This window comes from Cetorhinus maximus, chromosome 10 (genome assembly GCF_964194155.1).
Source record: "Cetorhinus maximus chromosome 10, sCetMax3.hap1.1, whole genome shotgun sequence".
NCBI lineage: Eukaryota > Metazoa > Chordata > Chondrichthyes > Lamniformes > Cetorhinidae > Cetorhinus > Cetorhinus maximus.
The window spans coordinates 31,794,250-31,822,138 of record NC_135888.1 but is presented as its reverse complement, the minus strand read 5'-3'; the positions used below and the strand labels follow the sequence as shown (position 1 = coordinate 31,822,138).

The window sequence follows — 27,889 nt, the reverse complement described above, 5'->3', positions numbered from 1 at the left end:
GGCTCTGTCGGCTGTTTGGCAGATGTGCCTGCAAAAGCAAGGAGAGATTATTAATGCATGGCAGTGGCCTGTGAAAGAGGACACATCACTCATGGCATGGTTGCCTGATGGATGTAGCACCGCTGGATCCTCACTTGGTTGAGCAGCATTGACCTCACCGTCAGCACAGGACCAGTCCAGATCATTGCCAGCCAGCTGGATAGTTCTGATTTCAAAGTCTGTGAGGACCTTGATTTTGGGCGTTCCACCATCGGTCTGCGACCCTCTCTCTTGTTGTGTGCCAGCTTGTCCTGCATGAATAGAGATGGAGAAAATCTAAGCAGGACTCCAGCCAGGGCAGATGATAAGTATGCCTGGCCTATGTGGGTGTGAGTTGTCCCATGAACGGGATGAGGATATTGAAGGTGTGTGTGAGAGAGTGAAAGGTGATGTCCCTTAAACTGGCAGTGAATGAGGGACCTGTGTATGTGTGATGGGTTTGTGAGTGTTTGAGTTGAGAGTGATGAGAAGAGTGACTTACCCTGGCAGAACGGAGATCATTCATCCTCTTGCGGCACTGGGTGGCTGTCCTCTTCTGAAGGGCATTGGCGCCGACCACCACTGGCACCGCCTCTCATGCTGGATTGGTCATGTTGCTGCCCATCCTACGGCCAGAGCGGGGGTACAGCACATCCCGGAGGGCCTCCAAGGCATCCAGCAGTCGCCCTAGGGACTCGGCATTGAAGTGCGGGTGTGCGGTCTTTTTTCCTTTGTTGGCCATGTCTCCCGGGCAGCGGTGGTGAGCTGGTGGTGATGAGCACTGTGCTGGCGGCTGCCTTTCAAACATGGTGGCCAGCGTGATGCAACAGTGGGGTGATAGCGGGCGGGCGAAGAAGAGCCCACCTGCCATGGAAGCGGCGTGTTTCCCGGGAATACATAAATAATGAGGCGGGTTTGGGACAATACCGCATGAAAACCCGCCATCGCCATCGGCGGGTGGAATGCCATTTTGCCCGCCAGCTACCGCCCTTAGTGCAAAGGAAAATCTGCCCATTGTTTATGAAACCTCTAGACTGATGCTTTGTAACTTTGTCCCAGTATGTATTATTGAATAACAGTTTTTCTGTCATTTTCAATTTTGAAATTGTATCATAATAAGATCCTTTACATACAATGAGAGCTGAAACCTAATTAATAAGAAGAGAAATGTTTGAAGCCAGTAATTGCAGAATTCACAACAGTTAACCACTATTATTGAAAATAAAAATTGCATATTTAACAAGAGAAAAGGCCTTGCAATCATTTTATGGAAGAATGGTTACAAAATAAAGTTCAAATCCTAGACCGACCTAGGCTTGAATCATGACTTTCTATTTACGTTGAGTTATTAGTTTATTTTCCATGATAACAATATTGCTGGTGTGGATTTTACAATAATGACAGCTCATGCAGGCCTGAGATTGGATGTCGTTACAGCTGTTGATCTTCCTGAATAGGTGCAATAACCAAAACCTACAGTGTAGATTTCAACCACTATGATATAGGTGGCTAAAGTAACTGCCTTGAGGCTGACTTTGCTTTGGGTGGTGAATTGACCCTGCTCATCTTGTAAGCTTCCTCCATGTATATTGGATGAAAATGTTCGTGCTCACCAGGGTGAGGGATGGCCATCCCTGATGGCTGAAATGCTTTACACTTTTGGCACCCATTGCCAGAATCATGCACTTCAAACAAGATAGACCACTGGTACAAGGTCCCTGTACGTTCTGCTCAGTGTAAGTTTAACCCAGCTTCAGAAGAACATTTCAGTGCACTAATGTGGCATTTCCATTTTCCAACGAGCCATTATTAGGCCTTTCTGAATGAGACACGGGGCAGAGTTTTTAGCTCGGCGGGTGGACGCACGCCCAACCCGACTGAGCGTGAAATGACGCGCGATGACATCGGCTGAGCATGCCAACGTCAATGCACAGTTGTGCGATAGTTCGGTCGGCAGGCATGCGCCGGAGCTGGCAGCATGCCCGGCAACAATTAAAAGGCCCATTAAGGCCATTAAGTTAACAGTTAGCAGAGTCACATGAGGGGACACGGTTCAGTACATTTTTCTACTCTTTATTTTTTTTTTGAAAATTCTTCATCTCCCTGAGGCAGTTCCGTGCCTCTGAGAGATTATTCTGCGGCCTGTCATGCACATGCGCGAAGTTCACGCTAGGCCTGCTCGCACTCCTGGCCCCCACCCGCACAGGTAACACTCAGCGCTGCCACTCGCGTATCGCGGAGCACTGCCAATCGCAGACGGTGGTTGGCTTCCCGGTCGCTCCTTCCCATCTCCGTCGACCCCATGATGATTCCACTGTCAATTAATGCTAAATTATGGACAATTTTGACCTTCTACTCAAGAAGACTTGGGTGAAAAGTGCGCAAGCATTATTTCTTTGGTACATACATAGCTAGAAGAGAGATTTATGTCCCATTTGTCTGGATCAGATTTGTTGAGTGACAGAGGCATCAGCTCCCCTTATTTTTGTTCTGGCTGTTTAAATGTCAGCCTCTAGGACTACTGTCAGTGTGATAGACATTTTCTGCAAGACCCAATGCAATGGCAATCTGAAAAGATCACACTAAGCTGTAACTGCAACTGGACCCAACAGATGAGAGTGTTTAATATTTTTAAAAGGCAGTGTCGAATTCAGACCAGCTTGGGCACATTCTCTATGCAGTGCTGCAAATACTGTAATGTACCTTTAATCTTATATTTAGTTTGCAGCACAAGATTTATGAGTGGCCACACAGTGATGAGGCACAAAAATCTTGTCACTGCTACTATGCAGTGGCTACATGAGTGGTATTTCCCACTAACAGAATGCTACTGTCAGTCCAAAAAGATGTTCTGCCTACCACACAATTCAGCAACGTTGGGTATGAATTTCAATGCCAGTGTGATGCCAGGTATGTAGGCTGTATGCCCCAGTAATTGGCTGATCAAATCAAACAGCATGTTTCATCAGTTGTTCCTAATAGGCAGAGTACAGACCATACTCAAACAGCTCGTACTTGCAAAACCCCAAACACAAAGTCTATTGTTAGATGTGATTTTGTGATTGGGCAGCACTTGGTGAACAATCCTGAGTGTGCTAAAAACTGAGCTAACAACCAATTTAAGATAATCAGTCATGTTCATAGTGTGGTTCCTTTTTTAACTTGCTAGAAGCGACATTCATTCATATGCAATGGCCCATCCTCTGCAAGCAAAAGAAATGCGTTCAAACCTTGTACCTTTTTTGAATTATCCAGGAGCCAGGGGAGCCTATAGTTCCCCATTGCTTTCTCCATGGTGATACCTCTGCCAATCAGAGTTAACTTGCCAACCAATCAGCACCCTTTTTTCCTGTGGTATAAATTGTTGTGATCTTTTGAAATTAGGCATTCTTGCGTTTTGTCCTGATGAGTGAAAAATGAAAAGCTTCAGCAACATGTCTCTCTTTTCAGCGATATTTAAATCCTTTTGTTTTCCTTCAAAGAACTTTTTTCTCCATTTCTTCCTTCCTCTCTGGATTCAAGCTGGGTGGGTCAGGTTAAAATTGCTCCCATTAATAAATCCAAAACACAGATATTACTATTGTTTTTGTTCATTGCACAAATCAAAATGCTGAACTCCTAAAATAAGGTTATTACCATTATTTGCTAATGAAACAAAAGTAAGCATTTAAACAAAGGTCAAGAAGCACTGTAAAAGACTTCATGGGAACATTGATAGGTTAGTAAAAGGTGCAAAGGTGCAAACATATGCAATCTAATATAGAAAATGTGAGGTGTGGCATTTTACAAAAAAAAGACGGAGTACATATTTAACAGAGAGATGTTGAAGATGAAGGGATAATAGACACAACTAGGAGGCACACCTTAATTGAGAGTGCATAATGATAAAAACATAATATTTCTGGGTTTTAAAAATAAGCAAAAATATATTTGTGGAAGATAATCGTTAGGTGATAGCTACGGTACTGTTTGCAGTTTTGGGGTTGCCATAATAGAAAGGGCATTAAAACTATAGAGAGTGCATAATCCAGATTCACCAGGGTGATAATAGGGATGCAAAGCTGTACTTAGGAGGAGAGTCTTGACATTTTGGTGCTATTTTCACTGGTAAAGAGAAGCCGAAAGGTGAATTTAATAGACTTTCTTTTAAATTATGAAGAGTTTGGTCAATCAAATAAGGAAAAATTATTTCTTCTGGTCTGGAGTACATGACAAAAAGTTATCAGTTTCAACTTGCTACTAAGAGAGTAAGGAACAAAATTAGGAGAAATCTCTTTATGATAACTATCATTAGAAGATTGAATAATGGTTAGTTTTGCCACGAGGAATAATTGAGGTAGAGACCATTGCATCTACTAAAGGAATCAGGGGAAGATACAAGATTGTAGAGACATAGCACGGCAGTGGGGTTTGTTTTAGATTGCTTTAACAAAGAGTTGGCTCAAATATAAAGTGCTGAATGTCCACCTTCAAGGGATAAACTTTTACGGTACTATGGACAGGAAATTACGCTGTGTAATATTGTCGAGCAAAAGCTTCATGCATTCATATTCCTTTGTATGCTTTAAACAAAACTATTCTGCTTAAAATAAATCGATTATTAACCCTGTTTTTAAAACATGGAAGGAGGAATTTGATACAAAAGGAATCAAAACATATCATTGCATGGACTAATTTCCAGGCTTACAGTTTAACTATGTGCTTCATTTTTAAAAATGTTGACAAATCCATGTCTATTCATTGCAGTTTGTTCCAAGCTTTAATCAACGTTCTCTACTGAAATTAAATTTTTCACTGATAGTGACTGCTACTGAGTTGAATTGTGAAAAGCTGTATTTGAATCTACATCTGGTTTGAGCAATAAGGTGTTCATCAACAGCCGTACGTCAACTGGCTCACTATGTACTTTAACAATAATTACAAGAATAAGACAGAAAACAGATCATCGTTCTTTTGTAAATTATAACAGGGATATACTGCTGCAAGGTTGCAGTAAAACACAAACTACATGAGAATATGTTGCTTTTCAAAGGAGTAAGAAAGAAATGATATGATATCTCATTCTGCTAATCAGATTAATAAACAATACCATGACTTTGTCAATATTGCCTTGGGATATTAGCACCCAAATGCTGAACACATTTGTCTGAAATTCCTTTCACCACTGCTCTAGTAATGTCGGTAGTCCTGTAATTTTAAGTAGTTTAACATTTCTGTTAAAATAGTGGGGGAGAGGAATTCAGGCACTAATTATTTATGTGCTAGTAACCCACGCTGTAATTTTAGGGCCTATATCTTTAGCCAAACAAAAAGCATTTGTGACCATGGAGCTGTAACCTAACTGTGAGGAGTGCTGTGAAGAGAAGAGAAGAAGAGGAAAACTTCTGAGGAATTTACCCATTTCTCTCTACCCCCTGTGTAATGGCATCAAACCTTCTGATAGGGACAATTAAAAAGTGTTATGTGATTTTTGACACTCAAGCATAACATTAGTATTACACTTTTGAGGTGCTAACTATCAATCAATCTTAGCAGTAAACATATAAAGAATTAGTGATTTTATTTAAACCTGTATCTTCTATTAAGTTACTGATCAGTTTACGGAGTGTACCAGCCACAAGCAATTTTTAGTCATGATAAATACAATTCTAACTTTAACCTTATTATGAACACAGCAAGACATGTTGCACTGTGTTCACTACTATTAATGATTTAAAGAAATATCCCTAACTAAACCTCCTGAGCTGTTTTGTATTATAAAGTTTTACTCCCCCTCAGCAGGTTGTGAGATGCTTTATAATGCTATAGAACCTTTTTTAACTTTTTTTCTCTAAGAGAACACCCAAAGGGGAAAATGCTTCTGTCTCACTATTTAAAGTTTCTCACTATGAATCTCTGCTCTCACCCCTATTCCTCTATTGTGAATTAAACACCTATCCTGAGTTGCTGCTGACTTCAATACTCCTATAATCTGGCGTGTATATGTTCAACCAATAGCTAATCACAGCTTTCCACTTGCAGGCAGCCTTCTCTCCCTTGGTACCCTTAAACATTTGAGCTGGAAATCTTTGATTTGTGGCAGGGGCTCTATATTTGGAGAGCAAGAAACTCCAGCACGACTGCAGCTGAAGACCTGTGGTATTTAAACAGGAACGCAGAGCAAAGCCTCCACTCTTCCAACCTCGTCAGAAATAGCAAGAGCTACTGCCCAGCTGCACTGGGAAATGTCTCCACTTTCTACTGGGATGCTGTTGTTACTTCAGAGCCACTAAAGGTAAGTGGCTGCTTGTTTTTTTTTTTATTCCATTAAATTGAAGGAAGCATTTTGTATGTCTAACCTGCTACTGTAGTTTGTCTATACATTTGTAGTCTTTTTCCTCACAGGATAATCTAACTGTTGATCAGCAGCTTTCATTTCAATCCTTAAAGATGCTCGTGATTAAAGTCAGCTGTGAACTTAAAACTTAGCAGTTTACAACCCTTTTCTGGCTTATAAATGTAGTTGTGTCTGGTGCTGGACACATTCTTTATCCCCCCAAAGAACATTATTTCCTTTAAGCACTTTATCAATCCTTAACTCCAATTGCATTTATCTCACAGTCTTGTCCCGATTTTGGCAAAGAACTAGAGAACAGGTAGTGAGGAATGCCAGTAGTCCCTCTATCCAGACAGAAGTGACGGTGCACATTTGATTGCATTTCCATGTGTTGCCTTTGGTTCAGAGCTTTTGGGTGTTTGCTCCCACTTCTAATAAAAAGCAGGGGCTCATAAATACACATCTGTGCCACAAATTGTTTGCCAGTTGGAGAAATGTACACAGAACAAAGTACAAAAGTGCAGTTTGATTTATATATGATAAAAACTGCATCCCATCAACGTATTCCTATGTTTAGAATGCAGATATGGTTTGTTTATGCGTCCTGAATAAAACAATTGTTATAGGATTAATTGTACTTCAAACTGTTTTCCGTACCACAATTGTATAGTGAGAGAATTTAAAGTAGCTTAGAGGACAGAGAGAGAGTTCATAGAAGTTTACATCATGCAAGGAGGCTATTCAGCCCATTGTCCCTGTGCCAGCTCTTTGAAAGAGCTATCCAATTAGTCCAAATCCCCTCCTCTCTTCTCAATTCCCTTTCAAGTATATATCCAATTCCCTTTGCAAGTTCCTATTGATTCTGCTCCCACATCCATATGGGAAGTGCATTCCAGGCAGTAAAAATAAGATGAATCAATTTTTTAGGACAGAGGATATGTGGCCAATAAGACCATTAGTGGTGTTTTGGTACAAGCCTAAAAGCCTAATGTGTTTCAATAGTTCATCCCCTGGCACACTGTTATTTTATATAACACATACCAGTCAGGCCAGTATTCCTTTGCAATTGCTGGCTAAACAAAATAAGATTGATTTTAAAGCAGGATAAATGGAATATTCAGGTGAAGAGGCCATTTGGTAATAAGATCAGTAAAGATATGACATCAGCAATGAAAAGTAAGAGCAAGTGCTTTTCTTGTGCTACAATTAAGATTATAATTTTAAATTTATGATAGGTTGCACTTACAGAAAAGACATGATGTATCATAACATAATATTGGAAACACTCAACTTCATTCACTTCCCCTTGTGTCTGCACATCACGCATAATGTTTTGGTACGGCTGCATCTTTACATCAAATGTATCTAGTTTCCTTGTTTCCATTGCACTTAAGTGCATTAGAAAAGATATTTGAAAAAATACCTTTTTGTGTAATGAGTGGCTAGGATCTGAAATGCATTGCCTGAGAGTGTGGGGGAGGCAGATTGAATCATGACTTTCAAAAGAGAATTGGATAATTTTCTGAAGAGAGAAGGTTTGCTGGGCTACTGGTAAAGGCAAGGCAGTGCAACTAGCTGAGGTGTTCTTGCAGAAAGTCGGCATGGTCAAGATGGGTCAAGTGGCCTCCTTCTGTACTGTAACCATTTTATGGCTCTATTCTATGATTCTCTACGATCTAGCCAAGGCCAATGCCCTAAAATAACAAGCATATTCATTTTGTTGGTGAAAATGATTGGACAGTGTAAGTAATAATTAGTAGAAGGCACAGTAAAATCTCAATGAGAAAAAAGAGCACATGGCGGACGGGCGAAGTAAATGCCTTCGACCCACATCAAATGCAAGGAACCAGCAGTTACTCACCTGGTGTTTCCATCAGCAGTATACAAGAGCGCAATACAAGTGCAATATCACACTGTATGCCACTGTGTGACAAGGCAGTGGCCAGCACTGAAATAGCATGGCCATACTAATGTGCAAGTTGGGCGGAAAGCGGTCAGTCATGGCAAAAGTTAAGATAAAGCAATAACTGTAGGATGCCTCTATAAAGAACCTGACAGTCAGATGATTGAAATAACTGCCTTGTCAAAAGGCATTGCTGTGTGTTTGAGAGATTTATGGCCTAGCTGGCTTGATTCAAGTGAAAATTGCAAGATCTCCACATGTGTCCTCAGCAGCTAAATTGAAAATCCAGCCAAACAGTCCTGCAATAATCTTTCCTAATCAGTAAAGGGACATGGTGAACAAGTGGAGGTTTGTTCATGCCATTGTTACATTTGAAAAGATTCCAAGAGCTTTTCCATGCATTCAGTCCAATACAATTTGTTTTTGATGCATGTAGTTGTGCATAATAAAAGAACGTCACTGAGGATATCTGATGGAAATATCAGTGTTTGAATGGCTTGGAAAAATGGAGCATGTGATTACCAAAGATAGAATGTGCCATAAGTGCCAAAAAGAAGCATTCAGACAATATTAAGATCTTGCAATGTGTATGCTATGTTGATAAACCAATCCTAGAGAAAGAAGACTAATCAAGTGGTAATGTTCTTGAATATTAACTTCAGCTTTTATCCATTTCATTGTAGGGGCAGAAGAATTGTTTAGTTTGAAATAGTCTACATATTGAGATAACACTGTTATTCTGAGAGCCATCCAAATGATGGAACACTTTTTGTCAAACTCAGTAGATAGAGATTTAATTTTTTCTTTTGGTCCAGCTACAAATCATTTGGGGCCATTGTACAGATTGATAGCTCTGCCTGAGTATCAAGCACAAATTGAACTCCAAGCTGCAACTAGAAGCAAAATCCGAGTCCTTGAAGTGTAGCAGAGCAGCCAGTTCTCATTTTTGAATCATTAGGAAATGAAGGAGAAACTAAGGAAGCGTGCATTTATTTCATTGTCTTGTCACTAGCAATGGAAACATTTTAGTTATCCATTTTACACCCTGCCCAATTTTACTCTCCATTGAAGTCAATAGAGTATACAATTAATAAAATGGACATCTGACACACATCTGCCTCATTCCTACCAAGAGGGTTATCTTACTATCAGGAGCCTTAACTTTCTGAGAATTTTTAGCTTCTAATTTAATTCTGTTCAACTGGCACCTGGCTCTATCAGTTCTGAGGCACATTTCCACGCTAGAGCTCCAAGGTCGGCATGGTTAGGAGACTTATCAAATGTCTGTGCTCAAGCAATGATTGAATTTACTGGCAGGCTGCTTGGAATAGTGCTACTGTCAGAGGGTGATCAAATAAAGCAAAAGATAATTCTGATGAACAAACCATCCCTATTGTGCAGCATAGGGTTAATTAATTCACACCATTCTTTTATATTTTTGCTTTCAGCCTTTTCATTCTAGTGACATTTTAAGAATAAATCTAATAAGAGTTGAATGGGTTTTACATATTACATTTTGTAATATTAGAATTTTTAAAAATATTGAATTGGTTGCATATTTGAAATTAGGGCCACATTTTGATTTTCTTTTAGAATATATAAAACTCTGATAATATTTGTAGAGAAGCAGACCTATTTGCACGTTCTAATGGAATTCATTGTAGGCTTGTGTGCAATAATAGCTTACAAACCTTGATGTTATTCATAATGCAATACTTTGCTATTTTAGCAGAAGTGTTATCTGGATTGTTATATGAATTTTGGATCTCTAGAGAGAGGATTTTAAACTGCAATTCTAAGGAAACCTCTTATAATTCACTTCAGCCCTATAATCCTCAATTTGATGTTCCTCTGACTCTTATTTCTTGTTCATTCTCCATTTCCTTCACATCATCATTGATGGCAATGCCTTCAGCCATCTCACCCCAAGCTCCCAAATTAATTCCTGAAACTTCTGTGCCTCTACTATTCTCTCCTCCTTTTAAGACCTTCTACAAAACTTATCTCTTTCATCAAGCTATTAGTCATTCCTTCTGTTATCCCCACCTTTAGTTCAACATTAATGTCTGCCTCATTGCACTTCTATGAAGTGCCTTGAGACCAGGTCCATTGGCTCCAATGGAACAGAGTATCTGGCGTTACATATAGTGGGGGGGGGGTGGGGGGGGGTGAGGAGCATATGACCCCTCATAAAATAGCAAATAAAGTAATATCACACAATCATATTAAACACTCCTGAAATTATTGCACAAAGCAATTTTAGGCTACAGTGATCTTTGCCATCTCCTATGAGACCAAAAGAGTCAAATCGCTGGAGCAGATGATAGATATATCAGAGTTTGCATTGCTTGGATAATTAGTACCTGCGATTATCAAGAATACAGTGTATCGTTTTTAAAAAGTGTCAAGAAGAACCATTCAGACTCTATTAAGCTCTTGCTATGTGAGCACTACATTGATAACCCAATCCCAGGTAAAGAAATATGGTAATATTTTTGAATATTATCCTCAGCTTATATCCATTTCATTGTAAGGATACATATATGGTTTAGTTCAGACCTTACTCCAGTTGATTGACCTTTGGCTTTCCTTATACTGTTAGATTTCAGTCACACCATTGCTGAGACCGGCATCTAGCATACTGTTGAACAGATGATCCGAGAAATATGTTGGTTTGTAAATGCTTCACAATGATGTTAAGCCTGAGCTTGTTTAAAAGAAATGTTGTGCAGTGATGGAGAGGTTAGATTTCCCTTTCTAACCCCTTACATGCTCCTTACTTCTGACAGATATTCAGCCATATTATCTTTATCATTACATTAATCCTTCATATGAGGGACAGTAGTGAATATGACAGGTTTTTTGGTGGTTTGTCAAAAGAGCCACTCATAGACATCACAGCACAGAAAGCTCATCACGTCTGTGCTGGTTGCCTGAAAGAGTTACAAATTAGTCCCACTCGCTGCTCTTTCCCCATAACACTGTGTTTTTTCCCTTCTTCAAATATATGTCCAAATTCCGTTTGAAAGTTCCTACTAAATTTGCTTCTAATACCCTTATTTTTGATTTGCCTCATGTAGAATTCCTATTTAATAGAAGGCACACACTTTTTTTTTACTATTCTGCAAACAAGATGAAATTTAATGTGTGATTTGATCTTGATGTAAACCAACGGATATTCTGATTAGCTGTTCTGATTACCAATATTGAACATATGCTTGGACTAATAAGTCACAATGCAGTGCAAAACTATCACCAGAGAAATGTTACATTCTCACATCTCCAGCTTTATTTTCACGCTCAAAACTGCACGCCAATGAAATCCTGATACAATTGTCCACTTCACTTTTGCCAAGCCTTTTCTCTAAATATTCAACACAGAAAAATAAGGTCAATGCACATCAATGTGGATGCACACAGGAATTATTGTTTCCACTCTGTAAAAAAAATCACAGACACCACTCTGAACTACAGTACTCTGAAGGAGCAGTAAATAGCTTGTACAGAAGAAAAACCTATTCATTCTACATTTTCTTATATGAATGAGTGGGGATTGGATAGTATGAATGAATTCCATCTACATTGTACTGAGGATAGTAGACTGATTGAAGGATTCAAGCTGCTTATCCTGAACTCCCTAGTAATACAAATGGTTGTCTATAGTAATATTTAACGAAAGGAGTACATTCAACTGTGTATGAGGACTCAATCTGATAACCGCAACCTCCCAGAACAAAATAAACGATATACTATTATTAGAAATATGATATCTTAAAATGCAAAATGTGAGATATAAATTTCCATTCAAAATAGTAACTTAAAATATTATGCTGACAGCATATTTTTTTAAATTAATGTCCTTCAGGAAAAACTAAATAATGTTTTCATTGTCTCCTTCTACTGATTGACATTTCAATTCAATCATTCCTTATGGGTTGTTTTCTAGGCATATTGCAGGGCTAATGGGGTAGATGTAGTTTCCCAAAAAGTTAAAACTGGCAACATATTCTACTATCCTGGCCGAGTATGATTTCCACCTCCGATGGAGAGCACAAATGAGAGCAAGTCCAGTGCTTTCTGCAAATTATCCAATGACGACAAGGACATAATATACCAGAAGGAAGGCGACAGGCAGGCAGAGAAAAAGGCGGGAGACAGGAGACATAATAATAAAAATACAAACTTGCAACAGCCAACTAATATCATTTGCAAGGGTCGTCAGTTATTCTTGAAGTTGCACGTTTCAACTACCTGTGCTTCAAATCATTGTAACTTAGCTCACTCCTCTAAAATTCAGACCTTTTTAACCATTTTTCTCCAACACTATCTCCAATGCATTTGAGACTGTAATATTGTAGATGAACTTTGTTAACTATTAAACAATATTACTGAAAATGCTGGAATCTGTGATATGAAAAAACCATATGATTAGTAGAAACACAACCATGTTAAAATGCATCCTATTTTCCTTTAAGTAGTATTCTAGGCTTTGTTAACTGTAAGTTGAGTTTTCTCCTACATTTAAATGTATTGGTTAATCCCCTGTGGTGTTGTTCACATTAAAAGTCATGTTTTTAGAACAGTTAGGAAATGGGATAGCAATAGTTGTAATTATTTGTTGAAGTGCTGGGGTTTCTATATATTTATTATGTCATGAATTTTATTTTAAGGTATATCATAGCGTAAGTAGTATCGTATTTTGGAAATATTTTAGCTGAAATATTCGTAGTTAGCATTTTATTGGAATGTGATTGCAGGGAAAACAAAAATTTGGGAGAAAGGATTTGCTTAATATGGCGAGTAACAAAAGTAGTGAAGTAGTGAAGATTTTAACGTGGAATCAAAATATGGAATGCTGGTTATGGTGGCTCAGTAATGATGCAGATGGCAGGCTTGACAGAAACACCACTTTATTAGAAATATCGTTCAGCACTATAATTGTGAACAGCTACTTAAATGATCACACAGCTTTTGAAAGCAAAATATTGATTTAGCATTGGGCATCAAATGTGTACTGTATTCAGATAAAATTATTGAAATCAACCACACATACATGTGTTTAGAGGCATGTTCTTCAGTGCACACTTAACAGACTTTATAAAGCTGTTGACAGGGCACTTTACGCCAAATTTTCAAATCACTGAGAAGGCGGCACTGGAAGCCGATGGGCTCACAATTTCCTGCCACCAGCCAGACTCCTGCCACGGCCCCACCTCTGAGCCACTTTTGTTCTGGGAAGATCAGGGGGGTGACAAAGCGGCGAGTGGCCCATTAGGCCAATTAAAGGGCCTATTAAGGCATCTCAGCAGAAACGGACTGGGCCCCCTCACTGAGTCTGAAGCATGTCCAAGGAAAGGAGGTGCCACTTCAGAAAGTCTCTCTCCTTCTCGACCGCCCTCTCTCTCACCCTCTCCTTCACCCTCTTCAGCCAGCATGCACCCTAGTCACTAATCGTCAGCTTGTCAAAAATCATGTTGGACATCAAATATCAGGATCAGAACCCAGAAATTCACCTGATGTTGAATACTGACCCCAGGACAAAAATTCAGCCATTTGCGTTGATACTATTTGCAGTATTTGCTTTTTGTATCTCATTTAGAGTTAACAATTATTTTAAGTTAATCAGCTTAACTTAATCAACAGTTAAGAGGAACTCTCACTAGCTAAATTGTTGGTGTATTTTCCTCATTTGCTATTTTCAGGTAGGGTTCCGCTGATTGTGACAGAGTTGTTGAGAAAGCATCATTAGCTAATCAAACTTGACTTAACTACAGAAAACTCATAAATTGTTAATGGTACAATTAAACATTGCTTTCCCTGAGAGCTACTGAATGCCTTCAATAGAATGATTATTTTGGTTCTGAGCCCATTTTATCAGAAAGACAAACAAAATGCTCTGTGGGTGGTCTTCAGCACCAGTTCTATCAATCATTTAGAATTGGTGCATGACATTTTCAACACAAGTGCGATATTCCATTCTGCAACCCTGGCTAAAAGCTAACACAAAATATATCATCCTATTCCTTCCATGCATATATCCTATTAACACCCAAAAATATTGTTGACATTAGTTTACATTTATACACTGCTTTTAAAGTAGTAAAATGTCCAAGGGCACTTCACAGGACCATTATCAGACATATATCTGGCACTGAGCCACAACAGGGTGTTAGGACAGCTGACTGAAAACTTACTGAAAGACATAGGGCAGAATTCCCCAGTCAGCGAGCGGGGGCGGGGCCCGCTCGCCGATGCATAAAGTGACGCGCGGTGACGTCAGGCAGGCATCCCGACATCACCGCGCGTCATTTAGATTTTCAGTTCAGCGGGCACACAGCCGAGTCGGACTGTCAAAGGCCTATTAAGGCCATTTAAATAGCAATTAATTCAATTAGCTGAGCTGCCCGTCCAACCTCAAGGTTGGCGGGCAGGCGAAGAGCCCAGGCGGCCTTTGCATTTTTCATGAAACCTCATCCACGGGCGGGATGAGGCTTCATGAAGTGTTTTAAAAGTCAATAAAAATTTTTAAAATAATTCTTTCGCGTGGCCCAGCTCATGTCACAGTGTCAAATGAGGGGACACGTTTTAAAAGTTTTTATTTTCCTTTATTTAAATTTACACATCAAACCGAACTCCCTGAGGCACCTCTGTGCCTCAGGGAGATCTCTGCGCTCTTTCGCGTGCATGCGCGCAAAAGAGTGCAGGGAATGACTCAGGGAATCCCCCTCCTCCCCCCACACAAGAAGCACTCAGCACTTCCGGGTGTGCGTCACGCTGGGTGGGCCTTAATTGGCCCGCCCACGTAAAATGGTGGCGTGTCCCCAATCAGGGGCGCAGATCGGGTTCACACCTGCACAACCCCCCTGACGGGGGGAAAATTCAGCCCATAGGTTTTAAGGAGTGGTTCATAGGAGTGAGAGGTAGAAAGGTTTAGGGTGAGGATTCCAGGGTGAGGTTAGCGCCAACCAGCTGAAGGCACGACCGCCCTCAATGGTGGAGTGATGAAAATTGGGGACATGCATCAAGACAGACCGTATTGGAGATCTCCAGGGACTGTAGGGCTGGAGGTTAAAGATACGGTGGGGAGAGGCTATGGAGGGATTTGGACACAAGGGTGAGAATTTTTAAATTGTCAATTTTAAAGTGATCAGTTAATAGTGAAACTTATGATGAACTACTGTAATTATTCTAAATATGGAGCAGCAATGTTTTTCAATATAAATAAATTTAATGAGGAAACTTCATACTCAATCCTCTTTTTATTTCAATAGTGGTTGAGGCCTCTTTATGTGTAACTTGATCCTGAGTGACCTGTTTGCTCTAGCATGCGTAAACATTATTTGTTTTATCATCTGCCTGACCTTATAAAGCATTTGCGACCTGCTGCCACCTTTCTGGACTGAACCAAAACACAGTTGGTGGAGTAGCCGTGACAGCCAAGTGACTGTGTCAATCCATAATGATGCATCCTAATCAGCCAGGTGCAAAGAGCTTGATATCACAAGAAAATCCTGAAGGTTCAGAATAAGGGTGGGATTTCTGTTCCTTTAATAGTTTTACTCAATGGGGGGAGATTTAATTCACAAATAACAGGTGCTGTTTCAGTCGTGTGGGAGGTTGATTATCTTCTCTCAGCTTCTCCCATTTTACTTGGAGTCGCAATAATGCTAGTTGATCATCCTTCTCCATCTCCTCCTGTCAGTCACCTGTTCCACTTCCAATCCTGCTGTGTTTAAGTCCTTCGCCACTGTATCTTTCCACCTGGTCTTAGACTTTCCTCTTCTCCTTTTTTCTGGCAGTACCATCTCCATTACACTCCTCACCACATTTCCTCTCTCTCTTGCTCTGCAACAGATGACTGTAATAGCATCCTCTTATGGCTATTTGTGTATGTATATAATCAAATGGGAATAAACCAGTTTGGTTGGGTACAATGCTGAGGGAGTGTTGCACTGTCAGGTGTGCCACCCTTTGAGACGTTAAACCAAGGGGCATCTCTAGTGGACATTAGATCCCATAGCACTATTCAAAGAAGAGTCTGGCAGATCTCCCATTGTCCTGACCGATAATATCACTGAAACAGATTATCTGCTCACCATCATATTGCTGTTTGAGCGATCTTGCAATGCGCAAATTAGCGGCCATCTCGTCCTACATTGCCACAGTGATGAGGGGCAGGATATTCAATCTGGGGTTGGGAACATGATGGCTGGATGGTTTCTGGATCCTGAACTCACACCACATCAATGATATGACTGGGTTTTTAAAGGGAAGTACCCTAATTGGCTCAGCAGTGAGTTCACCATCTAATTGATGGCGCTGGGCATGGTCTGGAGTGGGGGAGAGTGATGGAGGGCAATTTTGAAAAGCAAAAGCAGCCATTACTGAGTTTGCATTGCCTGGAGGATTGGCACAGGCAGAAGAGCAGAGAGCCAGTGGACATTCATCAGGTACTTAATCTGCTCAAGTGATGGCAACTTTGTGCCACTGCATAAGCATCTCAGTTTGACTAGTCCTTTTTTATACAAGATTTTTCATTTGCAGCCACAATTAATAATGGCTCCCCACTGTGCTCCAGGCAGTTGTGCATTAACCTGTACAACTAAATAATTTATTTTTCTCATTATTAACATTGAAAGTTTGATTCTATCCCTCTCCAGCATTTAACAAGCTCTTCAATGAGCTTAACAGCAAGTTAATTAGAGGCATGCATCTTGCTGGTTCTCCACCCTTCATCATCCATTTAAACATTCCAGTGGAAGACTGACACATCATCCCGGGGCACTATTTTCAGAGCACGCCTGACCTCACCTCTCTAATATTCTTGATCTCATTTTGCTAATACAGAATATTTACAGAGTCTGCTGAGGTAAAGAAAACATTAACTTTATTGGAACATTTCTTACTATATTACCACAAGTTTCTACAAGAAGGAACAAGATCATGTGACAATGCATCACATCCTGTGATGATGTATGTGGCTTCTCATTAGCATATTTCACAGTTATAACTAACCCCTTATGTGACATCTCCTCCAAGCCTCTGATTCTGCCCATTATACTAAATCTCTCCCAAGTCTCTGCCCTCAATTTCTTTTTCATTGGGTCAAACACTATGGCGGTTTCATTAGTCTACCCGACTGGATCCTCTTCTCCATTGGACAGGTTTGGAGACTTGAGTCCCATGGGTGATCTCTCAGACTCTTCTGGGCAGAAGAATTAATAGATGAATCAGGTTCACCAGTCCCGTAGTCATATTGATTGGTAGACGAATGCAGCATCTCTGGCCTGTTCAATTTGGCAGATTATTTGCTCCGACTGTGTATAAAGTTGCTTCTGTGTGGAAACTGTTTCCTCTCACCATACCATTATCTGTTTGGATGAGGTAGGACCTTGGACGTGCTGTCTGTTCAACCAATTGTCCATTGCGAGCTTGGTCTCGGATTCAAACTGGCTCTCCTGGTTGGAGGTCTAGCAGGTTGCCTGTTTTGTAATGTTTGTCACAGTTCCACAACTGGCTGGAAAGATACTCAGCCTCTTTTTCCCTCACCTTGTCCAAGTCAGCAGCTTGTACTCACGGCATGAATGCATGTGAGAGTAGGGAGTTGAGTTCTCAGTCTTCCTTCCATGAGGAGTTTGCATGGTACTAAACCATTTTTGAATGGAGTTGAACCATAGCTCAGAAGTGCAAGTTGGATGTCATCATTCTTCTTCAGTAATGCTTTCACTATAGGCACCCATCTTTCAGCTTCACCATTGGCTTGCGCGTTTCTTGGTGAGCTGATAGTGTGGACAAATCCATACAATGCTGTGAACTCTTTAAAATATCCATTGGCAAACTGTGGTCCATTGTCTGAGGTTACAACATCTGGAATTCCATCTGTTGCAAAAATCACCTTCAATGATGTAAACACTGCTTCAGAATTGTGGCCCTGCAGTTGTTTGACTTATTTCCACCTGTGGTAGTCGTCTACTATGATCAAGAATATTTTACTTCTGTGTTCAAAGTTGTCCATCCCAAGACGTTCCCATGGTATTGATGGAAAGGAATATGACATCAATTGTTCTCTTGTCTTCTGACTACGAATAGCACAAGTAATACAGATACCATCTCCTACAATGGTTTTGAGACCTGGCCACCAAACAGAATATCTTGCTCAGGCTTGACATTGTGTGATGCACAATTGTCCTTGATGCAACCACCACAGTATAACAAGTGTCAGAGCTCTCAGCATAATCAATCTCTCATCATAGATGAGTAAATCATCCACGACACTGATGTGTCCTCTCTGTTCATAGTACTGCCTGAGAATAAGATTGTGCAGCATGTACGCTGGCCATCCTTTTGCCACAGTGCCCTCTGGCCTGACCACATTTGTCATCAGATTTCTGTGCATTTCTGATTTCATTCAGTCGCTGAGTTGTTGCTGTTGGCGTTGTGGTTGTTGTTGGTGCAAAGGTTTCTACTTCTTCGACAAGGACTACATCAGCTTGTTCAGGTCTTGCCATGGATGTGGGTCAAAGCACCTGCTGTATTCTGCTGTTTTCCTGGAACATACTCTGTGTTTGCTCAAACCTCATCATCCTCAGTCTGAATTGTTGCACTCATGGAGCCATTTCTACTCGCTCCTTGGAATTTAAGAGGGTCATTAAGGTATTGTGATCTGTCTCTACCTTGAAGTGGAGACCAAGAACATAATCTACAAACTTTTTGCAAGGTCATGTAGCAGCTAATCTTTCTTTCTCAATCATACCATATATCTGCCCAGTCTCTGTCAGTGAATGGGGTGTGCAGTAAACTGATCTACACTTTCCATTGGGAACTGAAAGAGTACAGTTCCCAATCCTGTAGAAGATGCAAGTGCAGCAGTGACAGTGGGTAGCTCTGGGTCATAGTGAGCTAAAATATCAAGCGATAACAGCATCTCTTTGATTTTCTCAGTTGTGCTTCCTTCCAGCACCATGTATCATCTTGTTCTAACAACTGACCAATTGCTCATTGACAACAGCGAGGCTGGGCAAGAGCTTGCTGGCTTGGTTTACCATACCCATGAATCTCTGGAGCTCAGTCACATTGCAAGGAGCTGGAAAATCTTTGATTGTTCTTGTCTGCTGTCATGTCGATCAACTCTGACACCGGACAAATCCACAACATGCCCAAGGAATTTGACAGAATTTGCATATGTTGTTGAGTTTAAGCCCTGTTTCCTGTAGGGATTGTGGCACAACTCAATCTCTACTGTCATGTTCTGTCTGAGTGGATTCATGGATCGGGATCATCCTTCTAGGGTACTTGACATTGTCCTCTGGAAGATTTCCAGTGCTGATGTGATGCTGAAGCAACTTAGACTCTTAATCCAGGGATAATTGCCAAAAATCATTATTTGCATCTAGCTTAGTGAAGATTGAACTCTTTCCCAATTTATCCAAGCCCTCATCCACAGTCATAGGACCATAGGAAATAAGAGCTGGGAAGGCCATTCAGCCCCTTGAGTCTGCTTCGCCATTCAACTTCTACCATTTTCCCGCACTATCTACATATCCCTTGATATCTTTAATATCCAGAGATCTGTTGATCTCAGTCTTGAATGTACTCAATGACTGAGCTGCCACAGCTCTCTGGGGTATTCCAAAGATTCCAAAGATTCACCACCCTCTGAATGAATAAATTCTGCCTCATCCCAGTCCTAAATGGCCTACCTCTTATTTTGAGACTGTGTCCCCTGGTTCTAGACCAACCAGCCAGAGGAAACATCCTTCCTGCATCTATCCTGTCAAGCCCTATAAGAATTTTGTATGCTTCAATGAGATCACCTCTCATTCTTCTAGACGCTAGACAATATTGGCCCAGACTCCTGAAACTCCCCTCATGGGACAATCGCGCCATCCTCAGAATCAATTTGGTGAACCTTTGTTGCTCTCCCTCTATGGCAAGTATATCCTTCTTTAGTTAAGGAGACCAAAACTGTACACAATACAGGTGCAATCTCACCTGGTTGAGACCCGCAAACTGCAAGTGGCAGAGCTATCCACCTACAGGAAGTGGGTAGCCAATCCTGCTTCTTACAGTCAGTTAAAAGTGGCTGACTGGAATTTCCCAGTCAATCCCCATGTGCTCAGAGGCCACAGGAGCCAGTTTAGCTACCTGGAGGTGGCTTCCCAGTGGTAGGCCAGTGAGCCTGAACTCCAGGCAAGCTTACAGGACCTCCCTGCCTGCTTGGGTGCAACAGCAGCTGCAGGCCGCACTATAGAAGCCTTTCCCCAACAATGCCACCAATGGTGGCCTAGCTACAAAAGTGATTTTTAAATTACACTTTGAATAGGTTTCCCTTCCTTCCTCCCGTCGCCGTCTACTGCTTCTTTAAAGCTGGAAGGCCTCTGATTGACTCTTGCTTTCTTCAAGAGCCCACCAGTCATCCTTAATTGGATTGCGAGCCTGCCCTCTGGCCATTAATTGGCCACTTCAGGGAAAATCATAATGAGTGACTGTCCCACGCAGAGGGTGGAATTTTAACTGTGTTCCCGGCAGCGTAACTGGCAGTTTGCGCCACTTCCGCTCTCTTGCTTTTTCCCGCGATTCTAAATAAAAATCTAAGTTCCAGTGGCGTGCACAGGAATCATGTGTGATTCCCTGGTGGGGAAGCTTTTCATTGGTGAAACCCGCAGTCAGCTGACAATGCTGCAGCTGCTGTCGGGCTATAAAAGAGCCTCCTGGACGAAAAGGGAAGCCCTGCTGTCAAACACCAGTGCCCGTCTTCTCCGGTGCCATCCCTGGATGGCTGCATCTTGACTAGTCTGGTACTGCCTGCTGCTGGCATTGCAGATTCTGTTGTTGACTGGGAAGAGGCCTTTTTAGTTGCATCCTCTCCTTCTGCTCCTAAGGAAGCAGGAATATTGGGTGTATGAGACCCATAGGTACATCAGCAATTGAACCATGTGAGGAAGGCAGACAGGGCTATGACAGCACGTGTGTGCATGGATTTCACCCATAGAACTGATGAGCAATGAGATTTTCAACTCCCTCCACTGCCTGCAGCCAAAACTTCACCCAACACACCCAGGATGCTAGGCCCTTCCCACTTCAGCTCCTTGTTGTCCCCGACCCCACACACACTCCCCCCATCTCCCCTCCACCCCTGACTCACCCTCCCCACGCCCAACCCCTGACCTGCCCTTGCCAGTCCCGAGCCTCTGTGTAAGCTGCCATTCTCCCGTTCCCCTCCCTTGTGCTGCAGGGTTCAGCAAAGAAAACCACTGGCCTTAGACACAGCTGCACAAAGCCCAGTGGTGCATGCTAGCTTCAAATGAATATGAACTGGGCCCCATGAGATTCTCGTGGGCCGCTGGCTTTCTCTTGAAGAGCGGATGTAATTATAAAAAGATTCACGCTGATGAGCATTCATGGAATGCAAACGTATTACAAGTACAAATCTGCTACAGGCCTGCGTGAGGCACGACACGCCGCTGAGTTAACCTCAGCATCCCCACCCGCCACCGGGGAATCAAAAATTCGGCTCATTCGGCCACCTTTCCTTCTCTTGCGGGATCCGTAAAATCCCACCTCCCCTGTCCAGCAACCCCACTCCCCTGAGAGCTTCTGATAAACATTTGAGCCTGATCACGGGGCTCAGATGCTGACGGGGAAAATCAAAGCCCCACATATTTTGTTTTACGAGAATCTGTCAAAATGAGGGTTGCAGAACTTTAACAATAATATTGAGATCATGAAGGAAGTTCTACATCTGGCGTTGACATAATTGAATATGGTATCATGATATATAAGACATGCCTTGCTGTTCAACAGTAAACCAAGAAAAAAAAGTACTGGCTGCTTTGTAAATGGAAAGTGAATTTCCTTTTGCCAGATTTTGCATAATGTGAAAAAAATACATTTTTATTTCCTCAACGTTCTTTAACATATGCCCTTTTGTGAAAGGCCTTTTGAGTTCTGCAGTTCAGAGAATGAATGTCTCTGACATGCTATTGTAGATACTGAAGGAAGGGCTGTTTATTTTATTAACACAGAACTGCCATTAGCCTTGAAGAGTGAAGGATGTTCCAGAAAGAATTAGTAATGTTTTGTATGCTTTCTTTGACAACTTGCAAGAAATATGCCGATAAGTATTTAAAAACTTGGCACCATTGCTATCCAAAAAAAGGAAGGATTCACTTTGTAGAGATCATATTCTTAGAACTTATTTCCAAATTTATTTGTATTTTTTCCACTTTATGTCAACAATTCTTGTCTTCAGCTTGGATGTCTAGTGATTTATCTTTAGTATTTATTGCCACGAGTGTCTGAGCTGGTAACACAGAATGTAAATACAATATTTATTGAATTGTTTGCAAAGGGGGCACATAATAGAAACCTTAAAAATTTTGAAGCAGTCATAGACAAGATTTTACCACTTGTGGATGCTTCCAAAACTAGTGGCTACAAATATAAAGTAATCGCTTCTTTTTTCAGTTCTCTGCCTGAAGGCAGCTCCAGCCCACAGCAACAAGGCCAACACCATGTGAGTGGCAAGGAAGCAGGTCCTGAATCCACCCCAGCCCCAGAATGGGGATCAACCCCCATGCTATTGGCACCCAATCTGATCCATGCCAACCAGTCCCCCAGAGACTCTTGAGTTGCTGTGGCAACACACACTTTTACATGCATGTTGTAGTCCAGAGTTATGAATAGTGTTGGCAGAGACTCCAATTCTTCTTTCCATCACATGTATGACCAGGAATCTCTCCTGCTCTTACCATCTGCCATTAGCATATGTTGGAAGAATTTACAAGTTGATACCTGTTTGGCCATGTTATGAACGTTTCTGCCTTGGCCATCAAGTCCTGCAGTGGGACTTGAACACAGAGCTTCTAGTTCAGAAGCAGGGATACTATCCACTGCACCACAAGACCTCCAGAATAATCACTAATAAATCCAATAAGGAATTCAGGAGAAACTGCATTACCCAGAGAGTGATTAGAATGTGGGACTTGCTACCATACGAAATAGTTAAGGCAAAAAACAAAGATGTATTTAAGAGGAAGCTAGAATTGTACATGAGGGAGAAAGGAATCAAATGATATATGGATGGTGTTAGATGAAATAGGGTGGAGGAGGCTATTATACTGCATGAACACAAACATTGACCACTTGGGCTGAATGGCCTGTTTTGGGGCTGTAAATATTCTGCTAGTCCAACATGTGCAAACACTTCTTAAATGGAAAGTGCAACTCAGACTGAAAAGGAATTCTTGAAAGATTACTGCTCAGGGAGTTTAATTCTCCTGAGCAGTATTTCTAGTGTACCTATTAATGCAGAAATATGTCAGTGTATTAATTTAACAAGTTGACCCATTTACTTTGATGTGATGGTATAGTTTGGTATTGTTATAGGCTAGTTGGACACATTTTGAATTCCTGCAAAGAGCTATCAGAATCTTTAATACCCTCCTGCAAACGGCATGCTGCTTTACTGTCCACTTAACAGTCTTAATAGACTTGTGCTGCATTCATATTACTGCACCACCATCAGAGGCAGATGCAAATGCAAAAGCATTATTACAGTACAAGCATGGTGAAGTTTGTGTGGGAAGCATCAGGGACATCTGCATTAAGAGGCTGCCCATGATGTGGGTGGCATAGAGCTAGTGGATGCTGGTCATCTGGCTGAATGGGTTCTTCCTGACCCCACCATTCACCCCAACAACAGGAAATGTCCATCATCAGCAATGTAAAGACAGAATGCAGGCTTTGGAACAACTGCAGCTTTGTGCTCTTTGCATCTGTGCAGTTGCTTCAGTACATTTACTATTGCTTTACATTCTCTTGCACTGTGTAAGCACCACCAGCCTTATCACATTGCAGAACTGCTTCCAGTGGAAACAATTGTGGAATAAAAATTTGCCTTAAAAAGTTGGCAGGAGGTGGGAACAGAAAGTGCAGTATTAAAATAAAGTAAGTAACTTATTCTTCTATTAACCCTCACTGTAACATTAACCATCATGGACTAAGGGAGATTTTTTCTCTCACTAACACATTAATACAATAACCAGTTACTAACGATTGACATGATCAGCGTCCACATCATCTTCAGGGCTTCCATCGCTCCTGCTGATGATGTTACCTTGGCGCAGGCCAGCATGTCTGAGGAAATTCAGGGATGTGAATAAAGGAGTGGATTACAAAACTATGAAATAAAATATTTGTTGCTAACACTGTGGATTAAACAGTGTGTCCAAAATAATCAAATCACTTGTTTCTCCTGAAGGGATACAGTTAAGTTCACTAAGTGTTATACTGTCAGCCTCATCTCAGACACTGAACTTGATCATTTTGAATACTGAGTGGGCAAGAATAAGTTGCCAACATTTTCCCATTTTTGTTAGTAAAGGTCAGAGGTGATTGTTATAAGCAGATGGATGGACTGGAGATAGAAGTTTCCATCTTGTTTTACCTCTCCTGAAAGTCAAAGGTTTAAGTGTAGTCTCAAAATAAAACAAATGCCACTCTCTTGGACAGCTTTTATAACAGCTGTGAAAGCACTAGGGGACATCATTAGATGGAGAATGGAAAGGAAGAAGTGGTAATTTTTAACGAGGGCTTCTAGAAGATGTAGAGAAACAAGTTGAAGAGCAATCTAAGGTGATGCATGTTTATTTCAACGTTTGCCGAAAGTTGAGATTTTGAAAATAACACCACCAGATAAAAAAAAATCCTAGGAGGAAAAGCTATGTTCTTTAAATATACAAATATCATTCATGAAATATATATCAACAATATTTGCTCCAATATTTTTTGTGAGTGGTGTCTTCTGTTGCAATATAATCAGAGCTTGTGAGGACATGAGGAATGACACTTACAATTAGTAAACGTGTCATTGATTATAAGGCCATCAAATTAAGTCGTATGTTTAAACCAAAATGGGTGATTCCACCCTCTAATCACTCTGCACAAATGCAAAATAAATTTGTTATTCAGAGAATTTTGCAACTGTTTCCCATGGTGATATCTCATTAAACTGGCATTCTAACTGTGTCGTGCTTCATTATGTAACAAGGTTTATTATACTGGTGTATATTATGTTAGTTTTAAGTTTAATATTATTTAAAATCTTGTTATAATTTAGTTTTGCTAAGAACATGTAAAAACTTACTAAGCTTTGTATAAATTGTGCTTTAAAGCCTTAATTATGGCACATTTTAGCCAATATTATTCTTTAACTTGTCAACTGCTGAAATCTCTAAGAAATTCTCATTTCTCTGGACAGACCATACTTAGAGGTTTACACAAACTGGCTTGGATCTTCTGATTGAATTAGTGACAAACTTTGAGACATTCACCACTGTTGCGCATTGGGACCCAAAGGAAATTCCAAAGTGCGCGGTACTTACCCAGGAATTTCAAATTTCCAATGGGCAGAGATAGACTGGCCAAACCCCTCTGTGACTGCCTCCAGCACTGACCACGCCATTTTAGAATTGAGCTAAATGCCCTGAACTTACCCAGAAATTTACTTAAGGATACTCATTCTGTTAATCACAGGCATAAGGCCCAAAAGTGATTAACAGCAGAAGCTGTATCTGGAAGGCCTCAAAATGTATTTAAAAGTAAACTTGCTGAACAATTAGCACCTTGCTCACCCACCCAGGCCATAGTTTTAATCATGGTCAGCAGTATGCGCCTCAGCATTGCCACTGACTGGAAGATCTGGCCAAGTGCATTGAAATAAACACTAATAATACAGTAATAGAGCTATTTTGATATCGCAATAGCTTTATTTCTGTAATATTAATCCTATACTCAACAAAACTCAGTTTTGCAATATTCTTGGTATTGTTCAACCAATACAGAATACATAATGAGTCTGCAGAGATATATAAAACACTAGTTTTATTGGAATACCTCTTACTGCTCATACTACATCTTCCACAAGGCTGCACAAGAGAGCTCAAATCATATGATGTTACATCACTTCCCTTGATGATGTACACAGTATATGATTAACACTTTAAACAGTTAGAATTAACCCATTACACTGCATCTCTCCCCAAGTCTTGGATTCCCATTTCTATACAAACCACAGTTTTAAACTCTCCTGTACTGCTATGCTTAATCTTTTTTTCTGCCCTTAGGTCCTCTACTTTCCTCCATTCTTATATGGACAAATGCTGTGGCGGTTTCATGAGTCTGCCAGAATGGGTAAACGATAGTTTCCACTGGGTGGGAGGTTGCTTCTGTTTGGCAACCAGCTCACCACACTATGATCTGTTTGGATGAGGCTAGGACCATGGATCCGGTGTCTGTTCAACCACTTGTCCATAACAAACTTGGTCTCAGATCCAGACTGGCTCTCCTGATTGGAGGTCTGGCAGATCTGACAGGTTGCATGCTTTGTGACATTCATCATAGTTCCACATCTGGCTGGAATGCTATTTGTCCTCTTTCTCTCACATTTCATCCAAGTCATCAGCTTGTACTTGGGCATATTCTGGCCATCCTTTGCGCAGTACTCTCTGACCTGAGCACATTCTTCATCAAATTTAGGTGCATTTTGTTCATTTGCTGAGTTGTTGCTGGTAGAGTTATTGTGTTGGCAAAGGTTTCTACCTCTTCAAACATCACCTTGTTCAGGCCTTGCCACTGGAATATGGGACAAAGCATCTGCTGTAGTCTGCTGTTTACCCAGAACATACTCTGTCTTTGCATCAAACCTCATCATCCTCAGTCTGAACCATTGTACTCGTGCAGCCATTTTTGCTAACTCCTTAAAACTAACGAGCATTACTAAAGGCTTGTGATCTGTCTCTATCTTGAAGTATAATCTGAGACCTGTTTGTAAGCTCATGTAACAGCTAATGTTTCATTCTCTATTACTGCATATCTCCACTCAGTCTCTGTCAAGTAATGGTATACATAGTAAACTGGTATGTCCACTTTATCCGTCTGTATCTGAAAGAGTACAGCTCCCAAACCTGTAGAAGATGCATCTGCAGCAATGAGAGTGGGTAGCTCTGGGTCATAGTGAGTTAAAATATCAGGTGATAGCAGCATCTCTTTGATTTTTCTCAGAAGACCTCTGTTGTGCTTCCTCAAAGCATTATGTATTGTTTTGTTGTAACAGCTACCGTAGTGGTTCCTTGATGACAGCTAGGTTGGACAAAACTTTCCAATTCTGTTTTCCATTTCCATGAATCTCTGGAGCTCATTCAAATTGTGAGGATCTGGAAACTCCTTGATTGCTCTTAAGACAAGATGCATCCTCAATATGCCCAAGAAACTTGACAGTCAGCTGCAAGAATTCACAATTATTATTGACTGTAAGTCCTCCTTCCTGTAGGCTTTGCAGCACAGCTCGCATCCTGGTGTCTCATTCTGTCTGAGTATATCCATGGATCAGGACATCATCCATGTGAAATATGACTCTATCCCATGTTTTCACAATACTTGACAGTGTCCTCTGGAAGATTTCTGGTGTTGATGTGATGCTGAAGGGTAATCTGTTGAAGCAAAGCCTCCCAAATAGTGTAATGAAGGTTGTGAGCAACTTAGACTCTTCATCGAGGGCTAGTTGTCAAAAACCACTATTTGCACCTAGTTTCATGAAGATTGAACTCTTTCCCAATTTAGCTAAGCTCTCAACCACAGACAACAGAGAATGA

At 40.9% G+C, this 27,889-nt stretch overlaps 1 long non-coding RNA gene across 1 annotated transcript in view; it reads left to right on the top strand.

The window, feature by feature from the left end:
• Positions 1-6,222: 6,222 nt before the first annotated feature.
• Positions 6,223-27,889, top strand: part of LOC144685220 (uncharacterized) — a 34,517-nt gene continuing 12,850 nt past the window's right edge. The window contains exon 1 of the long non-coding RNA XR_013577674.1: positions 6,223-6,292. This is a non-coding gene — a long non-coding RNA (uncharacterized LOC144685220). The remainder of the gene's footprint in view (positions 6,293-27,889) is intronic.